General features: G+C 43.6%; 1 long non-coding RNA gene across 1 annotated transcript; it reads left to right on the top strand.

Moving 5' to 3' along the window:
• The first annotated feature begins 6,232 nt into the window (after positions 1-6,232).
• Positions 6,233-20,064, top strand: LOC113565495. Its single transcript, XR_003408621.1, has 4 exons — positions 6,233-6,288; positions 13,770-14,119; positions 14,190-14,263; positions 19,912-20,064. It is a non-coding gene; the product is annotated as an uncharacterized LOC113565495 (long non-coding RNA).
• Positions 20,065-24,131: the final 4,067 nt, after the last annotated feature.

Raw genomic sequence — 24,131 nt, 5'->3', positions numbered from 1 at the left:
CGATACGACGATAATTGAAGAGTTGAAAATGCTGTTAACCAACCTGTTGTACGATGAATTTATTTGAAAATGAAAAGAACCTTCTGGCCGCGTTGCTTGATATAAAGAATAACAGATCACAAATGGATAAGAAGGCAAAAACGAAGGTGTTTTAACTACTACTTACACAAATGATATGCGGTTCTAATGAAGAAATACTGGGCACTACGAAAAACACATCGATACAGAATAATTTGGAATCCGAAATCCATTCCACAGAAAATTAACAAAAATTGCACGAAAAATCTTAAAATTTGTATACCGTGTCATACCAATCAGCATTCGACAGTCACCAAGAAAGACTGCTTTCAAAATTGGAAATTTCAAGCAGTGCAAACATTTTCCAAAGCTACCAGAGTACCAGAAAAATGTTGTCACATAACAGACAGCTTCTGTCAGACAATACGGTTTTTTTTTCGAAAATATTGAATTCCAATTAGATTCCACAAGAAATGAGCTGATATACAATAACTTTTGTGATACAACAAATGTACATTCAATATTTAACCATCAAGGATAAAAAATAACACACCCAACACTGACCAATGAAATAGTAAAAACCTCAAGTAGAGAGTAAGTCTTGAGGAGGTCTTAATTATCCATTAGTTTAATTAAAGTTGGATGAAAAGAAGTGAAAGATGCACGAGGATGTGTACACCTGCCGTAGTTGTGGCAACTAGAAAAGGCCCTGCCACAGCAACACTACCCCAGGGCGCCCACCATCTCCGATGGCGATGGGCACTCGCTTCTAATTTGTTGCCATTGCCGTTGCCATTTTCACGAAAAACAATAAGCGGCGCCTTGGGAATAATGCCAAAATAAAGATGAAATGTTACGACAAGTCAAAGTGGAGCTGGAGCTGGGAGCTGGAGAGGAGGTGTAAGATGAACGCACTCACGCATACCGGAATGGACCAGGATACGTCTGGAATGGAACAGAACAGAACAGAACAGGCAAGTCGTGTATGAATATAGACCTGAGATAATGAGCTGCCTATAAGCGGAATGACTGCCAACGTCGTCAGAGACCTCTCCATAACATCTCCCACCCCTAGCCCTATCCCTGATCCTGATCCCACTTCTCCTGCTGCCACCCCACTACCCCCCCTTTGGCTCTTAAGATGTGTGCGTAATTTGAATTTAGTCTGCCGAGGAGTTTATTAACAAATACAAAGAAATCCGGGAGGGGGCTGGGGGCCGAGGCTCACACTGGAATGAAGACAAGAAAAAAGGCCCAGAACAAGACGTAGGCCGAAGACGAAGCTGGCTCTTAGAGGTTCAGAATGGGTTGGGGGGGTGGTAATAATTCCACAGAGATTAAATTGTGGTTGGCATCCTTGGGCCGGGGTTTTGGTCGGGGGTTTGGGTATAGCTCGCGCGAGATTGAAGGAAAAGAGTTCATTTTGGGTCAATTGTAGCAACTGCATGTGTGGGTGTGTCTTACTGGGAGGGAAGTCGGGGAGCTGGCAGAGCGGGGGAGCTCTGGGCTTATAAAATGTGTGTAATTTTAATTATATGTTATGGCAGGATACCCGTAGCCGAATATCAAATATGTATACGCCTCTTAAATGATACGATGCTCGGTGCTCATCAACATTTCAGAAATTGCGGAAGTAATATGGAAATTTATTTTAATTTTCATCTGAACGAAAGAGCATTTGATATTTCCTTTTTCCTGATGTTCTGCCAAATTTTGTTTGTTAGTTCCTGGAAGGAAATAATAAAATTTGAAGAGGATTGTGTGAACATTTCAGTTTCATATACATATTTCTCAGAATCATACAACTTGAAGGAGGCTTTAAGAGTTTTCCCGGCTTGATCAGAGTCCTTTTTTTTTCTTTTGGGACTTGTTTGATAAGTAGCTTGCGTTTGTGGCTCTAGCATCCTTCCAGATATGTATTTTCATATTTTTCCACATCCTGATATGAGTATGCACAATTTGTTAAAGCCTAGACCATAATTCAGTTGAACAAGTGGGACATTTTTCGGAATAAAATGAATTCCTTTTGGCATTTTCGGTCCACATTTTCGCGCACTTCCATTTCAACTTTGGCATTTCCTGCAGTACAACAACTAGCACTAGGGTAGAAAACAAACACACAAAAAAATGGTAACTTGACAAACATTTGATGCTCATTTGTGACATTTGGCCAGCAACAGAAGCAGAAGCTGAGGCAGAGGCACAGGGGCAGTAGGGACGAGTGGGAAATACAGATATACTCGTACATATAACATATGCAGTGGCAGGTAATATGAAAGCTGTCCCTTAAAATATTCATTAAGTCTGAGTGCAGTGGCTGAAATTATGCCTGCGTGTGGACCAGTCCGCACCTCGGCGCCGGCAGCTCCTCCTCCCTTCTGGGCGCTCTGTAAGCACGTGACCCGGCCAAAAGGAGGCGACCACAGAAATGTGAGGCGCCAGAAAAGGCACAGAGGGCAGAGGTTGAGGGAAAGATGGGATGAAATGAGATGAGGGAATGGAGACCCGGCGAGGAGTCGCTTTCAATTTGCGCATTTTGGCATTTTTAAAAATGCATTAAAGGAGCCAAGCCGCCAGCCCCGCGCACAAATAACGTGCCCAAAAAGATCTGTAGACAGACAGTCCGCTGGAGCAGGACTAAGAAGAGAAAAAGTTGCGATGAAAGCGCGAAAATTACTTCCTAAATAGCCGCCTGACTGCCTGCCAAGACGTCGCAGCCTCAGGGAGGAGGAGGACGAGGAGGAGCGGCAGCGGCGGAGGCAAGAGCTGTAGCTGGAAGGAAAGACTAAGGCAGAGTAAAGCCTAGCCGAGACGACGACCATGTCCTGGGCTCAATAAAAGGAGACACAAACACACTTCAGGACAAACTCTCTCGCAGACAGACAGACACTGACACACACACACACATCCACGACGACAGGGGGGCTGGGGTGGTAATGGGGTAATACGGGTACGAGTATATATAGAGGACGACAGACAGGGGACACGAAGAAAAGAGGGTCACAGGAGACAGGGTCGCAGTCGAATTCAAATTGCAAATTCGCCGCAGATTTTTTATGCACTTTTCCCTAGCCAAAATTAAGCCAAGCCAAGCGAACGCTGCGCCGGAACGAGCTCCAGACGAGTATCAGGACCACCAGGACCAGGACCTAGAAGCAGGACCACAACCAGGACGAGGACGCGGACGAGGACGAGGACGACATTGCTGACGTTTTGACAGCAAAATAAAAAAGAAGAAATAGACTGCAACAGGAACGAGAGAGGCAGTGGCAGTGGCAGAGGCACTGCCAGAGGTAGAGCCTGAGGAAGGAGGCTCAACTGAATGCAAATATTATCGTACTCGTATCTGTATGGCAAGAGCCAGGCTAGAAATGTCGGCAGGATGAGGCGTGGCAGGGAACGAATGCGACGACGTACCCCCGGTCTTGCTGTAAGACCTTTTCAAAAGAGCGAAAAGGTGACAAACTAGTCGCTACAGGGGGAGGGAGGGGGGGTGTGGCAGTAGTACTAGGGAAATGCAGGCAAATGGTAGGGATATACCCTATTCCTCACTCTGCCACCCAACTAAATGCATTTCGGTTTTTATTCATATTTTATTCAAATGTGGCAACCAAAATGGCACAAACACTGCGCAGTTATTTATGTAATTCGTTTTTTCTTTTCTTTGCCTCCCCCCCCCTCCCTTCCCACCATTCCTTGTTGCATACTCGTAGATACACCAGGGATGCAATGAGGCAACTCTTGGAAATGAACCAAAAACGATGCACGTCAATTTTGGGGCGAGGAAAATGGGAGGCTATTTGGGTGCAACCCAAAGGTTTTCTTGATGGCTTTTGAAATAGTTTTGGAGTTAAGAAACTATAAAAAAAAGTACACTAATTCCCTAGTGATAGCCAAACGATTAAATGAAAAGAATTTGTTGCGAATATTGTCTGTAAATTCAAAGAAAATTGAATGAATTCCGCGCTAGAATCAGTCTTTGAATCATTTCTCAGTAAGTAACTCATTCCAGGGCTATGCGATCCAAATCAAATACAATCCGAGCCAGTCTCAGAATCATTTCCAGAGTTTATTTAACAGAACTAGTTCCGCAGTACCATCTCACAGCCAGCCCTCAAAGAAGGAGACCCACTTTGAACTCACTAATTGACAACATTGCACTGAGTAAAAGCCATTATGCCCCGAATAAATAAGCAAACTACGAATCTATTATTGTAGAGGGAAGGGCACCAGCTACATAGTTCCACAATTGCCAGATTGCACTTGGTTATTTATTTATGATTTGATCATTTTAGCCAGGCAACCAGCATGGCAGGAAGAATTTTAGAATTCTCATTGTCCAAGTCGAGGGGCTGCCGAGCGGGGCTGCCTATAAATAAAGCCACGAGACATCAGCTTTCCATGAATTGCATTTTCGCTGGCTTCCTCCGTCTGCTTCCTTTTCTGTTTATGCCAATCCCCCATCCCTTGGCCCACCCCCTCCTTGGCCTTTTCGTACCCTTCAAGAGGGTGTTATGGTTATTTCTAGCATCTTTGAATCTTTAATTTATTTATTTTCATCATCGTAGAAGGTAAAGCCGGAGGAGGTAAACACCTTACAGATCTGATTACGATATTATATACATAGCTTCTGAAGAAACGATCTGCCAAAACATAAACTTTTAATTCTGAAGATATCGTATGAATGTTTATGCATTTCCTTCCAAGTTCTACCAGAACTGGAACCCCACTTTTACTACTTTTATGTAGTACCTCCTATAGAATCATTCGATCTACCAGAGTATTAAATTCTTCTGCTAGCAAATCCACTCTTCCGCTCTGGATGCCATTCCTCCTGCCACCACCTCCGCCTTGGCCTTTTTGCCATAAACTTGTCATCATTTTAATATTGGCAGCTTATAAAGCCACGCTGGAAGAGTCAGCAGAGTTGTGGATGGGAGCGAGGGGGAGGCGGATAAGGGCGAACCTGGACTCTGGACCTGGGAGCTGAATGGAACCGAGTGGAACGGAACGGAGCGGAGCGTATGCGGATGGGGATGGGGGTGGACGGGAGGGGGGGAGCGTCGACCCAAAGCCAATGTCAGGCCAAGTCAAGACAAGCCAACTCAGCAACGGATTATCTGCGACAGCAGCATGGAAAGCGTTGACGTGCCGCAGAGATTGGGTGGAGACGGGTCTACAGGGTTAGAGGGCTAGCGGGCTAGTGGTGGCTAGGGGGGGCGGTGGCAGGTCTAGCTAGTTTGTGTGTTGCAAAAATTTACTGTAAAATACAATTTCCCGTTTTTATAGCTCATTTCCAACAACATTTGCTTAGCAGCCGCCACGTCGCCGTCGCCACCGTCTATGGGAAAACAATTTTTATTGCATTTTCGCTGGCAATGAGTGGCGAAAGAGTGTGAGAGGGGAGGAAGGGAGGAAGAGATTTCCTAGAGCAGGATGGGTATATTGTGTGAAAGAAAGAGATAAAGTGATGAGGGAGAAAAGAGATGAATGGCGACTGTCGAATGGTTTGCCGTGCTGAACGGTGGACGGTGTGGGAGTAAGTAAATATTACTTCTTGTTCTTCACTTTTTCTTTTCACTTCCTCTTCACTTCCATTCTGTCTCTTGCTCTGCCCTCCTTCTCTCTCTCTTCCTTTTTTTTTAAACACTTGGCATTAAGTGCAACAGCTGGCCGTAGGGGTAGAGGGGTGGCAGAGGGGCAGGGCGACAGGGCAGCAACCGGGAAACGGTTTCCAGTCAGCCAACGTTTCCTGCGTTAGTTGTGCGCTCAAGATTCAATTATAATGCAATAAAGCGCGAATCAGAGCTACAATAAAAATAACAAGAATGAGATGCACCAACGGAGGGACACACACACACACACACACACAGATGCACCCATACACCAATACACTGATGGAGCCAGACAGATGCATCTGTGTGGGAAATAGTAAAGGGGGGATGGGACACACTCATATGCATGTCGATGCAATGGGGATGTTCCAGGGAATGCCCAGCGGGCAATAAGAGATTTTGCAGATTTTATTTTTTTACATTCTAGAATTTTTTAATTTCCAACAATATCTGATGTCAGAAGGGGTTGAATACGTTTAGATTATTGTCGTTCCTAAAGATGAAAAATGAAATATTCCATCATCACAACGGATGTATAGAGTGTACATATTTATGTATCGAATGTTTCTTAGTTATTAATGTTTTTTTCAATACAATTTCAGGTGTTTCAAGACGAAAAGACGAAGATTTCCAAGGACTAGAGTGATGATTGCCTGTAAGTAGTCACATTTTATTAATGAACAATTTAAAAAACTTGTATAGCCCCTAAAAAAATTACCGACCCCTCCACATAATTATTTAAAATTTCCAAAAGTTGGAATCTGTATAGATTTAAAGACTACATAGGGTTAATCTGCTTTGGGCCAAAGTAATTAGGAATGGATTTAATTTTCCTTGAACCCATATTTTAAACTTTCAAAGTATTCTGCTTTCTTTGAAAGAAGACCCCCAAAAATGTTTTGCTTTAGACTCAGAAGAGGGGAGACCAATAGGTCTTATATTCGTTTCTTTGTATTTATAATCCCTTCTCGTTTTTCAAATAAACGGCTTTTATATGGAAGCATTAATTTAGCTGCAGGGTTGAAAATAGAACAAATAAATCAAAGGAACTTAAGGGTTTTTATATGCAAAATATCAGTTGTGGAAATTATAAAATGGTTTAAAGGATATATATTGTCTATAACGTTTTTTTGTAGCAAAAACTACCACCATCTTCAAATATATTTTCCAGATTGCACTTTGATCTTAAATTCTCAATCCAAACAAACGCAGTATATTTTCGAAAACTTTTCTAAATTCCATTATGCCTCAATAGAAACTTAATTAAAACCCGAATCGAAAGTTTTCAAAGCCTGAAAACCCAGTCACTGATGGATGGCATGAAAAAGAATGCGAAAGGAATTAAAACCCATTTCTGCGAGAGAGAAAATTGATAAAATGAAGACTTAAGCGATTTGTTTGGTTCGTGTGGGGAATCTCCAGCGAATCGCTTTTTTGGAACGTGCTTGGAATATCCAAAAAGGAAGAGCGAGAGAGAGGGAAACTACTACTCCTACTCCTACTCCCACAACAGTGGCGATTCAGGGGATTTGGTGTGGGGGGAGGTAGGGGGCAGGGGACTCTGCTAAGTGCTTAAGTGTTCTAATGTTGCTCTCTTTCTCTTTCTCTTTTATTCCATTCAACCCCCACTCTAACCGACTCTCTCCCAGCATCACTCTATCCATCTATCTCTTTTGCCCCATTATTTTATCTCTCTCTCAGTCGCACCACCGAATATATATGTATATGTTCCGCCTCTTTCCGCCCGCCATCACTTGAGTTGCAATTTGCAAGGCGCGCCAGCTTTCCATATCCCTTTCCGGCACAGCTCCATCCATCTGTCCCATCCTCCATTTTTAATATAATTATTGTTGCTGTCTGGCGCTGAAAATTATGAAAATTATCAACTTGATGCTACATCACCCCAGAAAACAAAAAACAAAAAAAAAACCCCATGTAGATGTAGATGGAAAATCCACGCAAATTTCCCACTAAAACAATCATCCGAAAGGAAGTCATTTGCATGGACGCGGTGTGGGACGCGGACCCAACAGAAATCACAAATATGTATGCAATGGTTTTGGCTTGGGGCACTTTAATTATCCAACATAAGAAGGAAGCAAATAAGCCAACAAAATGCAAAATAGCAGCCGAGCACAACACAAAATTCAATTAAAAATGGAATCCCCGGAAATTCCATGTTGTAAGCGGGGCCGGGCCGGGCCGGGCCCTCCCCTTCCGCCTACCCAGAAAAATGTCGAAAAGCCATATTGTCAAAAAAGGCAAATTGTTCAACTGCCACGAAGGTGGCAGGGAAAACATGTGGCCAATAAATTTTGGCCAAGGCCAGCCCTGAAACAACAAAGCAAAGTGCGAGAGAAGGGAAAATGTAAAGCGGTGGAGTGGAGGAGAGGAGAGAAGAAAAATCTGCTCCTGCTGTTGCTGCTGCTGCTCCCCCGTAATCCCAACTTAAGTATGTAAATTGCCGCACGTTCATTTTTTGATTTTCCAGCATGAAATCAGTATAATCTGTTTTGTAGGGGTCCGTGCTGACCAGCGGGGAAAAAGTCACCGCTGGCGAGGATTGGATTCTTCTACGGTGTCCTAGTGCCAGGCCTCCAGGACCCTCGCTGGCTGCTGCCCGGCTCCCCGGCTGCCCTGCCCAGGAGCGCTGATTAACGCACTCGAGCGCAATCTGCCTCACTTCACTTTTATGCAAACACAAAACAGAAATACGAGCATAAAGGCACAGAGCACAAAAATAAAATAGAGCCTCATGACTCCTCTCCACCTCCAGCTCTACCTCCTACTGTCTCTGGCTGTCTGTCTGTCTGTCTTTCGGGCCTATCTTGATGGCAGCGTGGAAATGCTCTCGGTGAAAAACTCTCTCGTTCTGTGTTCTGTGTTTGACTGTCTGCCTTTTCATATTAAAGGTAATTTTCATATTTCTGCAAATGGCAGTCAGCCTCATCCTCAGCATCTCTCTCCATCTCCATCTCCATCTGCATCTCCATCTGTCGCATTCTTCTTCTACTTTGGCACACGGCAATTCAATCATTTAAATTCAAAAAATACACATAAATATATGTATATATATAATAATTTATATATGCATGTAGTACCTGTACATAAAGAGGGGGAAGTAGAAAGGATAGCGGGGGGGAATATATTGCCGGCATAAGCCAACGACCGCCGCCATATCGTTTGAGTGCGGAAAGCGGAATAGTAGGTAGGAAAAGCATGAAAAGCTTATCGAACAGGTGATGAAATGGCTGATACTCTCGTTACTCCGCCATTCATTCCAGGCAGTTGTATCTTTTGTCCTGGCGGTTCGCGGGTTCGCGGGATCGGGGGTTCGGGGGTTCCCTGGACCAGCATCCCTTGCTGGGAACAACTGGGAAAAAGTGAAATTGTTGGCAGTTGAAGAGGAAATCGGTTTTAAATGAGGAAATGGGTTATGCCATGAGAGTGAATTGTAATCAGTGAATTCTTGTTCATATTGAAAGAATTCAGGCTTACATACTCGTACTCGTATGATTGATGTTTCTTTTGATGGATAATGTTTTTCCCTCCCCACTTTAAAATTTGATTTAAATTGCAGACTGAAGAGGCTGGCTATTTATAGAAATATAGCTCAGAGAAATATGCTGTTTATTTTCCATAGCCATATATATTCCTAAGATACCATATCCGATTTACTTGTGGTTCATCTTAAAAACAAATACATGATGGATATGCCACGCCCACGCCTGGAGACACCCCAATCAAAGACCCTGTCTGGCCTCAGCTAATCCCCATATTATTCCGATCAAATGGCGGCTTTGCATCATAATGTGGCCAACATGCTCTTAAAGTAATGCTACCCATCTCCCGCACTCAGGGCATACACCAATAATAAAAAAAAACGAGAAGAAAGCCAAGGCAACTAACAAAATCTTGTGCAGCAGAAAAAAGAGACAGGAGGGGAGTGCAGAGGTGGGGAGGGGAGTGGAACAGAACTGAAAAAATGGAAATGTTTTTTAAGCTGAAGCAGCTCGAGAGCAGCGCAGCAAAAAATATTTATTACTTTCGCTCCGACTGGATATACGCTCCGACCGACTACGGCAGTAGGTGGTTGTGTGTGTCTGTGTGTGTGTGTGTGTGTGTGTCTGTGTATGTGTCTAGTGGGAGATTGTTTGCCCTCAAGGTGAAAATATGCTAAGTAACAAATAAAAGCAAGATCTCTATCAGAGCCTCCTCTCATGCCATCCTCCAGCTCTACTGCGGCGTGTGCCGGCCCCCATTGAGGCTGCAAATGTTGCAAACGAGTCGACGTCGAGTCTTTGGCTTTTTACATATTTTTGAGGTTTGCAGAACTAGCGGAAAGCGCATAGAGAGGCAGGGGATGTACGGGATGTGGCCAGGATACGGATAGGATAGGATAGCAGTGGGGTGGACGAAAGACGAACGGCCAAAGAAGAAAAAGCCGAAAGCAAAGCTTGTAAACAAATTAAGAGATTGCTTTTGGGCAGGCGACCGTCAAAAGCGTTGGGCTTAAAGGCCGAACAAATGGCCAGAACGGACAGAACGCAAGGGGGAGGATACGGCAAGGAGGCTCCTTTTTGGGGCGGGGTGGATGCCCAAGGTAAAGGCTGGGCGTAATGACGGCAGAGATGGAGGCGTTACAACTTTGCTAAAGATTCGAAAGGGGCGTTTCTAATCAAATCAGTTTGGCTGCATCCAATAAATTTTCCAAACTGGGAGCTGCAAAGGAAAAAAAAAGAAAAGAAAAAGATGGAAACTGGCAAAAATAAATGAAAACACTTTGCGGTTGAAGGAACGGCTTTTTGTGTGTTCGGAAATATTTGTTTACAAGTTTCGTTGATATTGCAATCGCTCAAAGGCGATGGCGCCCCAAGGCGGTATCTGTTCTGCCATTTATGAACCGCACTTTCATTTGGGATGGCTCCATAGTTGATGGTTTCCTTAGTTACTTTTGATCCCTGGCCCAAACTTGTGGTGAAAATCTCTGCTTTATATTTATTTATTCCTTTCCACTGAATGTCAATCTGGAGTTATTGCGGCTTTTTTTTTGTTCTTTTTTTCTTATAATCTTGGATTTTATTGAATTTATTTGATATTTATTTATATCTTTAGCCACAAATTGATGAAATTTATTTTTGGAAACTGTTTGATTGAAACAAATGGAAATTTAAATGGAAATCTGCAGGTGGGTACCTTTAAGGAGGGTGTAATAAATTTGATTGGAAGTTCCAATAAAGGGATAAATTCTCGATCCAGGTGTTATATATATTAGAGCAAATAATCGTTAGAAAAACAAGTGCTTGTGAGAGAAAATTGTTTTGTTGCCAAAGATATTCCAACCAAATGTCAAGAAGCTATAGTTTTGTATGACTTTTCATAGGCAAGACAAATAATATCAATCCCCCTAAGGACCCCTGAAACCCACACAAAAGAACACTAGTATAACTACTTCTAAATGAATGGAATTTTTCTAATTTGGATTGTGGCATTTGGATTGAAACTTGATTATTTCAAGTCACTCATTCGCCCAGGCGCCCAAAAATCTGCTCCAATCAAGAATCTATCAAAAGTATAAGCCTTTGCCGCCTCAGGCGCCAGTCAATTGCTGGAATGAAATTACACAGAAAATGGATTTTGGGAAACAAAAATAACTATTTTGTGTGTACGAGTACTCGTACATCGAATATTCATAACTTTTCCGGCAAGGAAATTCTAATTAAACGACTCTCGGAGCGACTGTGAGAGGCCTGCGACGGAGTCGAGCTCAGAGTTCAGAAGTTGGGCAAAGCGGGGCCGCACGCGGAATAGTTTTCTAATTAACTGTGAACTATGCGATGCGAACTGAGCAACGGAGCAACGGAGCAACTGAGAACAGAGAGATAGAGAGAAACACAGAGAAATTGAGAGAGAGTAGCAGCAAACAAGAGGTGCTGCAGGTGCAGGTGCAGGTGCTGGGCCGGCTGGGAATGAAGACGCCGGTGAGATAAACCGTGAAATCTCATGAATTAACTGAGCCAACTTTTGACTCGAACGGAAAGCGAGAGGGAAAGGGAGAGCAGCAAAAGATAGAAAGAGCAGGCGAAAACTATTTGAAAAGAAAAGACAATTGCAGCAGCAGAGTACCCTCTCTCTCTCTCTCCCTCTCTCTCTCTGTGTCTCTGCCTCTTAGTCCGGAATTTGGTAAAGGTAAAGGGGGGTACGGATACGGGGGATATGGATACTGAGTCTGGTTGGAGTCTAGAAATGGTTTTAGCCCAGGCGGAAAGCGAAACGTCGCCAGCAAACAGCGTCGAGCTTCGAGTGCGGGGCTTTCCCTTCATTGTTACCGCCATTGTACCGGAAATGCCGCACAAATGAGAAGTGGAAGGAAGTTGACAAGCCAGTGGGGGGCGGCGAAAGGGGGGGGGGGGGGGGTGTGGGAAAGGAAAGCAATGGGGTGGCAGAAGGCAGGAGAGCCCCCTGCCAAGTGTGAAGGCAGTTGACTGCAGGGCAACAGAAACAGAAACAGCAGTAGCAACACCAACAGCAACGTGAAACAGAAACGTGCAACGTGCAAGGCGTCAACAACGAACCCCACTCGCCTCCGTACACATGACAGGTCGAAGGGGAGCTGGGACGGACCACGACGAGCGGATGCGGGTGCGGGTATGGGTACGGGTAAGGGTATGGGTGCCGGTGCCGGTGCTTGCCTGGTGGCACTGTGTTTGGGGGGGTTAAATGCGCTCCCGTCACTGGGGTCACTCCTCTAATTAGCTGCAGTAATGGTGTGTCAACAGGGGAAGGAGTCCGGAAAGAGTGACACCAGAAGCGGCAGCAGCAGCAGCAGCAGCACCAGCAGCAGCAGCTGGGGGACAGCGTCAACTTGGGTCCCTAAGACAACAACCTCCAGTATAAACTAAACAGTTTCGTGTAACTCTCCCGTTGCTGCAACCAGAGACGAAGACGAAGACAGAGACCAGAATCAGAGTCACATCCAGCAGCAGTGCCTGGTCACGTGGGACGACTCTGCAGAAGCGCCATCAAACGGCGCTGAGAGTGCAGCCAAGTCTCTTAACCCATTTAGCCCCAGACAGGATAAGGGAAATCATTCAAATGTATAAGGTAAAATGTAGCCCGGAAAGATTTGCACTTGTTTCCTTATCGAATTGTAAAGTAAATGTCTTTTGCAGGGATTTAAATGGCTGTGGGAGATGCTTTACTGGGATCGGATAGGTTCATATTTATTCCTGAATATGTAGCCGAACGATGCAAGCTAGTGAGCCGGGGGTTGGCCTACAATCGAAGCGAGTCCTAGTCGGTTTTTTATACACTTGGCCCTTAAGAGTATTCTTATTTATTTATTAGATTCAGCGGAAACTCCCTAGACTCCCCTTAAATTTCTACCTGCCGCAACCTCTCAACTTTTGTTGGCGTAAACTTTAAGAACCGCCTTAACCGCTTCATAACCGGCTTCAAATCTGACCCTAGGTATGAGGTATGCGGCATCAAAGATCCCGAGAGCCAACCGAGCAAAATCTGTGCCAAGCGCTCAGTGCTTAACGTTCAACGTCTTCCTCTTGGCCGCAAGCGACCGAATCTTGGCCCGATTCGAATTTGGCTGAGTTTTTTTTTCTTTTTCCATTGCATGACACAAATAATTGGCGCATAATGAGCATAACTTAAAGCAAATTACGAGTTCCGAGCGTGTGCCGCTGAACGCCGAGTGGGCGGCGAGGGCGTGCCCTTGGGGATTGGGCGGGGTCTGGTTCCCGTTACCGTTCCCGTTCCTGTTCCTGGCTGCACCCTGGCCCTGTGGAAATTTCAAAGAAAACTTTAGAAAATATGTCGCGACGCTGGATCCTGCAGCTCTGTTTCATTTTCTCTCAGACCCTGCTTCTTGTTAAGCTCGGCCAACATTTTTCTTTAATTATTCAAAAGATAATTACACTAAAAAAATTTTTTGTCGCCAGGCAGAAAGAAGGCCAGTCCAATCCCAAGTAACAGGACAAAATCTATAGACTTGTTCTCCATCTTTGTTGCCGCTAGGGCTGGCGGGAGAGAGGGGGGATACGGGGGCAAGGGAGCCAGATGGGAGGAAAACTTTGGGTTTGCTGCTAAAAACGTTATTTTTATTTTTCTTCTCATAATTGCCAGCCAAGTAAACTGAGCAGAACGGAACGGAACGGAACGAAACGAAAGGAGCGCCGGATGCCAGCGGAAAGTTAAAGGAAACGCAGCCCAGATACGGAACACAAGCGGTTTGGCACATAAGAAGATATACACGGGATACACGGGATACAAGGAGGCAGAGGCAGAGGACGGGACTCGGGAGTCAGGACGATGCTGCCAGAACAACGACGTTGCCTAGCACATATGCCAAATGGTGGGAAGGGGAAGGAGCAAGGATGGAGCCGGAATAAAACAAAAGAGAGAAGATGCAAATCGGTCGCCTGGATGTCTGCCAGCTCCACGCCGTAGATCTCTCTTTAAAAGTGTCTCGAAAGGTTTGTTTTATTTTCTCCTACCTAACTACCTCCCGCCATCCCTGCTTTAATTAATTAAATTTATTTTAAGTGGTGCAATAAAACGAGGTGAGCCGTTGAAGTTCAGACAGACATCAGGAGCCAGCCAGGAGCTCCACCGACAGAGTGAGTATCGATTTATGCACACTTTTTAATGGAGTTTTTTGAGTAGCCCCACCTGAGTAATCCTTTTGTGATTGCGTCTATAAAAGAGAGCACTGCGAGTCAAATATTAATTTGGCATCCTAAAAAAGGAACGACCTTAAGAATATGATTTTCCAAGGAAGTTTTCTAGGTTAAAGGCATTTGATAGTTGGAAAATGGCTTTCGGATGCGGATTGAATAATGAAATATTCAAAATTAAAGTCACTTATTACTGGGACTTTTAGGTGCCACTTTGCATGGATTATTACATTTCAATGTCATTCGTAATACAGCTGTATATCTCTTTGTCACCCCAAAAGTCCTGTGTCAAGCACGGCAGGTGACTGTAAAAACCTGCATATATTTGGTAAACAGAAACTTTACGCAAATATTTATTTCTGTTAATCCCCCGCGAAAGACCTGCAGTTTCTGTCAACACTTCAATCTTCCCTCGAAGCAGCCCATGGCCCCACACGCATATATAGCTATGTATTTTATGTGTATATATATACGTATATATATAAAGTGTATCTGCATATATTGACCATTTCGATTTGGCCCACTCAATATGCATTTAAGCATCTGCCGGCCGACCACAGCCGGCTGCCGGCTGCCCTCCGACCAGCGTCGATGTCGATGTCGACGTCGATGCCCATGCCGGACGATGCAGGGAAGTGTACGATAATTATCGAGACATATTTAATAATAACAAATAATAGTAAAGGCCCAGCAGACCCAGCAAGACCCCTATAAATGCTCATACTCGTATGTACGGATTATATATTCATCTCTTAGTACTCTTTATAAATAAATGCGAAACGCGCATAATTGCCAGAAATTAACGTGACCGTACAATCAATATTTATCGTCTCCCTACTATACGATGTACATATAAATATATGTATGTACATATATATATATATATTTATTTGAACGGATGCCTGAATGTTCTCGTAATTTGCCTTGCGCGCTGCGTTGGCATTTTAATTTAAATTCAAGTTGGTAACGCTCCATTTTTTCGCCTGTTCGTTTGTTCGTTTGTTGATTTTGTCCATCAACGTACAAAAATGGCACGCGAATTATGAACCGCAAATGTGCGTGCACTGGGTGAGGGAATATTGTATATATATGTATATATTTTTAGTATATAGTAGTAGGCGGTGGACGTAGGCCTGGCAATCGAATGAGTCGCTCTGCACATTTGCATGTCCAACAGCTGACGAGACGGGGCTGGTGGCGACGCGTTTACGCCCCCAGAACGACGGCCACACATCTATTTTTAATGGACATATTTTCATATGCAATGGCCACTCTTCTCGTTATTTTTTTTTTATTTTTTTTTTGGTTTTTGTGGAGAACAACGGCCAGAGAGAGAGGGAAAAAACAGGCGAATTTATTTACGCAAACATTGCACAGCTTATCTATGGCCATGGGTGTTTAATGGCTGGGAAATGGCCGCCGCTTGATGATTTTTTCATTGATGTTGGCCCAGGTCGAGGTCGAGGCCCTTGCGCATTTGTCAAGTTTGCAGCGGAATGGTTTTTCCGTATGTCAAATAACTTTGAGATCCGAAATGAGTTCGATATGAGTGCCACATGAAATTGTCTGTAAAATGATATTGCATTCAAAATGACGAGTGCATTGGTATTGTGAAATCAATTTTCAGCATCGAAAATCCTTTGATAAAGGAAAATATTTCATGAAAGGTATTGGGATTTAGAGATTTTTATACACTTTTGTGGCTTGAAAATAATATGAATGCTTTGCTGGACGGCTGAAACCCCTCTCAAATTCTGTAAAATCTTGATTAAAGAATCTGACGTTGAAAAGGGTGTTGCATTGAACACACAAATTGAATATAAGCGTGTAATCAGAATTCAATTAACCTCTGAAAAATGTTTGTTGCCTCAGGACGAAAAACCTCTTGCAGTTGCCATGCCAGGATAATAGTTTGAAGAATTTATGGAGCCAGAGATATGCGGACCACAATTCTGGTTCAAAAATTGAAAAATTGCCTCTGCATCAGCAAACACAGTCCACAAATGGAAGTTGAATCAAATTACTGTCTCTCCTCCACCTGACTGAAACTTTGCTCGGCTTACTTTCCAACACTAATTGCTTTATACTTCAATGAAGTTTATATCTGACGAGAGAGTGTCCTGTCCTCCTCTCTTTCTCTGTGCCCCTGCTGCTGGTGCTTCTGCCCCTGCTATTGCTGCAGTTTTATCTAAAGGCTGCGTCAACTTTTTGGCCAGAAACTTCAACAACTTGGCTGTAACTCATCAACAGCAGCAGTAGCAGCAGCAGCAAGAGCTGTAGGAGCTGCAGGAACAGGCAACTGCAATGCACTGCCAAAATGTGCCCCACACACATGTCAGTTGCCAGTTGGTGGATGTGGCAGATGCAACTGGTGGCCTTTGCGTGCCTATTTGCACTTGCCAAGTGGCAAGTGGGCAAGTTTACATTAAATACAATAAATACTTGCCACAATTTATGCAACCCCAATGGACTGGAGTGGAGTGGCAGTGGCAACGGCGGACTGGTGGCACGCTGCGCTGCAATAAAGCGGCTGGCTAAGGTGATATACATATTTTATGGGCTCCGGAAGTAATTCAAACTGCATACAAGATTGAGTTCAATCTATCTGAGATCTGAGATCGGGCTGGATTAAACTCCCACTTATTTCCAGTTCCTGACTGCAGAGCGGTACTCCTCGAGATTTATATGCGCCGCATAGATGGTGTGGCTTTACGAGTACAGTAGTTGCAATATTCCATAAACTCTCCATCAGTTCTTGAATCGATCGAAGCTGTAAATCAAATTAAAATAAACCCTTTATCGAGTGCCGTACTGAACCAATTCCAAAATGGAATCAATCCAATCGTTTCTCCATTAGATTTGAATCTCTTTGATATTCTAGCAGTCCCATATTGTTATTATTCCACCTTGGCATGCAATGGAATCGTTCTCTGGTTTCCTGCCCCACCTGGTGTATCATTTCCATGATAAATTCTCCACTTGCCGAAAAATAAAAGAGCCAACAGACCGAAATTGAAAACAAACGTCATATACGGTACGAGTACTACCCGTACAGCGCATGCAATATTCATAGAGTCCTTAACAACTTTTCGTTTTGGCAGGGGACTCGACTCACATATCATAAACATGCCTCACACGTTCCCCACCTCCACCTCCAACTCCTCCCCGTCCCCGTGCCAGACCCCCAACAGTCTGTTGGCCCTGCCTTGTTGACTGTTTATCGATGATGTGCAAATTAAATTTTCGAGTACAGCAGAGGCGTTGCACGTCTATCTGTCTGTCTGTCTGTCTGCCAGAACAGGAGACATCATTGATGGATACGCTGCGCACGTGTCCCAGACCGCAATGGAAAATATTTTTACACTTCAAAATTATTATGTGGACAGGCGATGGACAAACAAACAAATGAATAAATAGAGCTGACGGAAAATTGTGGCTAGCTGTCGTCATCTGAGGTGGCGCTGCAAGAGGACCAGCAGATGGGCGGGGGGGTAGAAGGTGGTGCCATGAGTTGGTAAATTTATAAAGATATACATCGACAGCTGCACGACAGACTGTCGGCGCCACCGCAGGTCCTGTTGGAAGTCCGTTTATGAAATACAAAATACACAAAAAAGTGGCAAAGCCAAAGGGAAAGCCAAAGCCAAAGCCAAAGCTAGAGCCAAACGAGGCAAGCGACGCAACTTAACCAAATATAAAACTAAAATGCAACTAATTTGCAAGGCCACGGATGAGAGGAGAGGCCCCGCCCGGATGCCAAGGGTGTGGCAAATGCTAGTTAAATGTTGCTGTTGTTCTTGTTTCCGGTTGTTGCTTCAGTGGCAGACCTTTTGTTGCTCACTTTGACATACACTGACCCAAAGGGAGTTGTTCGCTGGACAGGCCAAGTAGAAGTACTTATAATTATATCTGCGAGATTCAGAGAGCACAGAGGATCCTCTCAATGTTAGCCCCACACTAAACGTCCTTAGGCATAGGCATTAAACACAAATAGATAGATTGAATGTGCAGCCTGACCTAGCCGCCCCCCCTTAAAGCTACACGATCTCTTCTTCAGCAAATTCGCATAAAATTGTGCCACAAATAATTCGCAATCAGTGCTTCTTGGCCTAGAGCATATCCAGACTTCGTCGCACACTCACACATTCCGATCCCCGGCTGGCTGGCTGTACCATGATGTTGTTGACTTGGTTCTCTTCGGTTTTTCCATGCGTAAGTTTTGTTTGTATAAGCCACGTGTGTGTATGCATCTACTCTCTCTCTGTGTGTGTGTGTGTGTGTGTGTGTGTTAGCTGGTTGGTTGGTTGGTTGGTTGGCTGGTGCGTTTGTTTGTGGCCAGCTTAATCCTTTCATTTTCATAACTCGTCATAGAATGTAAACAAGATTAAGTTAGTTTTCTGTGCTGCTCAAGTGGCTTTGGTCGCTTTTGGAGAAGAGGGAGATTGGCGGGGGTCCGCCGGGGGGTCGTCCTGAGGTCTGGTCTGGTCTGGTCAGGACATAGGGATATGCAATATGCTCTGTTCTCGAGGTTCAGTTCGGTGGCAGCCAACTGCGGCTCTCGTCCTGCCCACAACAAGTCCACCAAGTGACTGTTGCAATTGCTTTAGTTGTTGGTGTCCTTTCCAATGGTGTTGTTGTTGTAATTGTTGGTGTAGTTTTACTAGCTGTTGTTCTTTTCGTTGTTGTTGTTGTTGTTGTTGTTGTTGTTGCTGTTGCCTTACTACTAAACTCGGTAAAAGTTTTCGTATTAAAAAGTTGGACGTAAGGATTTCACAAAAGCTTCCGCCGCATTATATTGAGAGCTGATTTTGAGGATGCCCTTCGCCCACTGCTGCTCAAGCAAGGAGCCGCCTGGATCTTCCCTTTTTGGGTCTTCTCCTTGGGTTTTCTCATTTGATTGCCAAAGTGACATTGCAGTTGTTGTTGCTGGTTGTTGTTGCTGTTTGCTGAGTTGTTATATGCATAGCTGGTAGCACTAATGGTAATTAAAGTTATAACAAACATAAATTTATATGCAGATTTTGGTGTTTCGGCCACCCAAGACCCAAGCCATCAATAAGCTAATGAAGTGGGATGGAGTCTAGAGAGACTGGAGCAGGGCTTTTATTTTGGCAAGTTTTTATGTTGTGGAAAAACGCTTGCAAAATATTAACGAACCAATTTGTGGGGCAAATTCCTTAGGAAACCAAGAATAAATATTGCTCCTTGTTCTGGAACTATTTTCAATTCATTTTCAATGTCCCCCCTAAAAAGCCACCAATTTGTTATTTAATTTGAGGCACTGTTTAGACCAGGAATGTATTTGGGTTAAGCACAGATTAAACGATATAAACTAGGCCCCAATTAAACTTTTTTAATAGATTAAATACTGTTAATTTAAGCGCATTTTAAACAGCACATCCACTCTACTTAGGCTTAATATAAAATGATTACAGAAGTAGAATTATCAACAACTTGTCGGACTTCCCAAAAACAATTGCCAAATCGGACAGAAGTCCGTGACATACATCGTGGAATAGGCTATCAAAGTGCATATTATCAATTGTATAATTATGTATATCTCTTCCTTTTGCACTCATCAATATTTGCAGGCATCGAAATGGATATTCATTCGTAATTATGAGCCAATGGACAACGGAATTGTGCAAATTTGAGATGAGAGTGGAGAGAATGGTTAGCAAAATGCCAGAGCAAATTATTCGTGATGTGACAACATGATTCCAATGAAATAACTCAAAGGAAGTGACGGCAAGTAAGTAATTCGATCTAATGAACCCGTCAGGCAGGCTGCCTGGCTGCCTGACTGGCTGACTGCCTGATGCGATGCCTGGCTCAAACCCTTAAGCCCAACTCATTCGGTTAACACCTTCACTCACTTCAGAGATAGGGAAAGAGACAGGCACAAATGAGTGCACTCCGAATTGTAATTAAACTTATTACAATTGCATTCGAAACACAATCTGGGGTCGATTCGGGTCGGGGGCTTATGGCTGGGGCTTGCGACCTAATCAATAAATTAAACATGCGCCCAACCGAGAAATCTTTGCTGCCGACTTTTGCATAATTTCGTAGGCGTTGTATTTGTTTAGTTTAGTGTGTGTGTGTGTGGGTGTGTTCAGATGTTTAAATAAGGATATTTAATGCAAATCCTGGCATAAGTGAACACACTGTGAAAAGCTCCCACACAAACCGCACAAAATAATCAGGTTTTGTTTTGCTGCTCGATTGGGACTTACCGCAGAGTCCTGGCTCTGGATCTACCTCTGCTCTGGCAAAGGATCTGCCTTTCCTTTTCCATCTCCTGGTGAAACCATCATCCATCTCCCGGCCACACCCACTTACAACAATTTGTGCACATCGGCATACATATGTGAATTTCCTGTAATAGATCTTGCGGCAAACATAAACTGCATGTTAAATGCTTTTGCCTCGAGGAGTACTAAGCCCGAGTGGTTATGGAGGGGGAGGGGCCGTGGGAGGAAAGGAAGGCAAGTGGAAGCCCCACTGATAAGCTCAATGGTATAATGCATTTGAATACATGTATGAGTGCGTATCTCGGTGTGGGACGGTGGGGACGGAGGGGAGTGGAGTGTGTGTTGCGTTTCGTGCGTCATGCTCAAATGATAAATTGTTTCAGCCACGACCCAGGCACATGCACACGACGAGGACGAGGACGAGGACATAGGGTCGGGGCGCGGCGAGGTGTAGTGGGGTGCGGGAGCAGGAGTTGTGATAGCCAGAGATAACACACAATGCATAGTTGATGCCACACAATTTACACATATTAAGTAATGCTCCCGGTAACTGGTGTATCAGTGCGTACATCAAGCCATAGATGCGTCCGGGACGGGGCCGTGGGTTCTACTTACGAGTGTGGCAACATGCGGTTCTGTCCTCGAACAAACTTGGACAAATTGCAACAAGATGGTTGAAATATCTCTGGGCCAACTGATGGATTCGATTCGATTCGGTTCGGTTCGATCCGAGCCAAGCACCAAAATCACTCTCTGGCATGCACAAAATTTGGATGCACATAAGCATAAGTGGTGGAATGGGATGGGGCGCCAGAGGGAGGAGGATGAGGAGCAGATGGAGACCCTGGTTAGCTGGAAGGCATTTCAAGTGATTTTGATTAAACATTGAGGCCCATAATCGTCCATTAGGGCTTTCGAGGATATTGGTAATGAATTTGTTGGGCTAACTCAAACAAAGTAGCACTATGGAGTGGTTCTAGCACTTAGTTTGCACTTTCTCTTCGATTTCAATTAACGAACTTCAATTAACAAATATCAATTTTCAATAATTCGAGGGAATTTCATTTGAAAGATTGTACTGTGTTGTTGGTATCTCGGTGGAATACGAGTATACATATGTGTGCACAAATAGATAGAGCAGTAGATTTCTAGTGGGCATTGATATTGCAAGGCTTTCTGTCTCGATTCGAAGTACAAGAGTCTATCAAAATTTGTTGAGTATGCAAATGTGCATTAACTTACGAAACAGGGTACATGGAAATGAAATCTATATGACATTTGGAAATTTTATAAAAAAGGGTCATTATGGAATAAGGTTTTTCACCAATGAAAGATGGTTTCCTCTATTTTTGCATTCAACACTTCTTCGAAATCATGAATATTTAAAAATATAGGAGATAAACTCGTAAAAATTAATAAAATTCATTAGAACCAACTTTTTCTAATAGATTTTGGGTTGTACAAATTTTTAATGAATTATGGTTCTTTTTGCTATTGAAAGATTTTGTCTTAAATTTTTCTAAAATGGTATATGCAATGTTTCTCTTGGAGGTAGTGCTTCTTCTTTTCAGATAACTCAAGTATCTTCTTTAAATAAGACCTGAACACTTTGTAGCTTCAGCTTATCGTCTGGGAAATATTAATCTTTCAAATGCCAAAACAATAATTTGTTTGCGTTCATTTTTCTTCAAAATTTTTACTTTAATAGCTCTGGAAAAGTCGAAAAAATAGTCCCTTGCCTTTTAATATTTTATTTGTGAAGGTGCGTCGTTTAAAGTTTTGTATCGTAAGACTTCTTCTTGGCTATATTTTTATAATTAATTGAGAATCGAATTCAATCCGAACTTAACGAATTTCATTACAAATTTTCCTTAGTTGCTTAGATTTTATTTTGCAGGAAAAATTGTTATTTATTTGTTCATTTATTGTTGAATAAAACCATTTAATATGTGCAATCCCCAGAAATTTTCCAGTTCCAATCAGAGATGCTATTCCTATCAAAAATTCTCGATTAAATTTTCCTGCCATACGAAGTGTGTGCATTTGAGATTCAATCATAAGAGCCATTTTTGGTAATCGAAATCCAATATACGAGCTGTAGGATGCGGACAAATTCCGTAACCCGAATGAAAAATTTCAATTATTGAAACCTACCTGTAAAACGAACTGATTACGATTGCAAAGAGCACAGAGAGAGAGAGGGGGAAATCAATTGAAAAGTTTTGAAAAATAAAGGAAAATACTCGTACTCTCGCAAACAATCATCCATTACAGTCCACAGTCCGGGCCTAGTGCCAGTCCCAGTCCCGAGGAACTGTCCCACTTTTATACCGAGTTTAAACATTTTTGCGATTTTTATTTTACATTTGTCTCGAGTGCACTTTGGATTGCAATGCACACTCTTCTCTTATTTGGGGCCTACACTCGTAAATTGTGGCATGGAATTCTTTGTGTGGCGGCAGCCGGAAATGTATTTTTGATTTAAAATGCGTAAAGAATCGAGCGGCCAGGTTGCGTATACGCAGTGTGTGTCCGTCTTCCGTCCCTCTCTTTTGCTCACACTCGAGTGCCTTGGGGATCCCTCGAGTGGGAGAGAAGAGTCGAGATGGTTTTCTTCTCCTGCCAAGCCTTTGCCTTTCCATTTTCCTTTGCCTCGGCGATGCATGTCAAGTGGAAAATTAAGATTGATTACGGCAGATAAGCCGTTGAATTTACAACGAATTTAATTGATTGCATGTGCACTCGCCTGTATGTGTGTGTGTGTCGCTCTATCTCTCTCCTGTTTGTGTGACGTGTGTGCGACGTGTCAGCCTTCAAGTGCAACCTGTCAATTGCTTAGATGCCATGTAGCATGCATCGAACTGTGTGCTGGCTGGCTCCAATTTAATTGCATGGCCAGTTGAGAAAAGAAAAACAGGAGGGGTCCTTCACCCCCATCGAATGCGAGCACTTGGCCCACGCCACACCTGACACAACAGCAGCAGCAGCAGCAGCAGCAGCTCGTTAAGGTGTCGCAGTGGCAGCCGCGCAGTGGCAGCAACAATACCAGCAACTTGCAACTCACAAAAGAAAAGCTGCGGTAATAAGGCGAAGATGATGATGGCGGCACCAGCCCAGCTTTTCCAGCAATTTCCCCCCACTCGAAGCAGCAGCAGCTACAGAAGCCACTGTTGAAGCCAGAAGAAGTACGAGTATCAGCCACATGGCCAACAGGAGCGGAGCTGTTGAAGCAGTTGGAGCAGCAGGAACTGAAGGAACAGAAGGAACAGAAGGAACAGTTGGAGCAGCATCAGCAATGCGCAGCAACAAAATTTGTGGCTCCCAACTGCGGTTTTTCGTGCACTCAAAGGAATGATGGGTATTCCCTGTTTGTAAACAACTTGAAAGGAACTTTTTACTTAAACATTTGCAGCAAAAGCTCTCCTGTGCAGAACCCTTCAGCATTATTCATAGTTTCATTTCAGGAAATTCCATTACGTATAGCAGAATATTTTAGGGCTAAAAAAATAATATATGATTTGATTTAATTGCTTAATTTTTATTGTGTATTTCAGATA

This window comes from Drosophila persimilis, unplaced genomic scaffold (assembly GCF_003286085.1).
Source record: "Drosophila persimilis strain 14011-0111.01,24,50 unplaced genomic scaffold, DperRS2 tig00000124-arrow-pilon, whole genome shotgun sequence".
NCBI classification, from domain to species: domain Eukaryota; kingdom Metazoa; phylum Arthropoda; class Insecta; order Diptera; family Drosophilidae; genus Drosophila; species Drosophila persimilis.
This window is presented reverse-complemented; position numbering and strand designations above follow the sequence as displayed.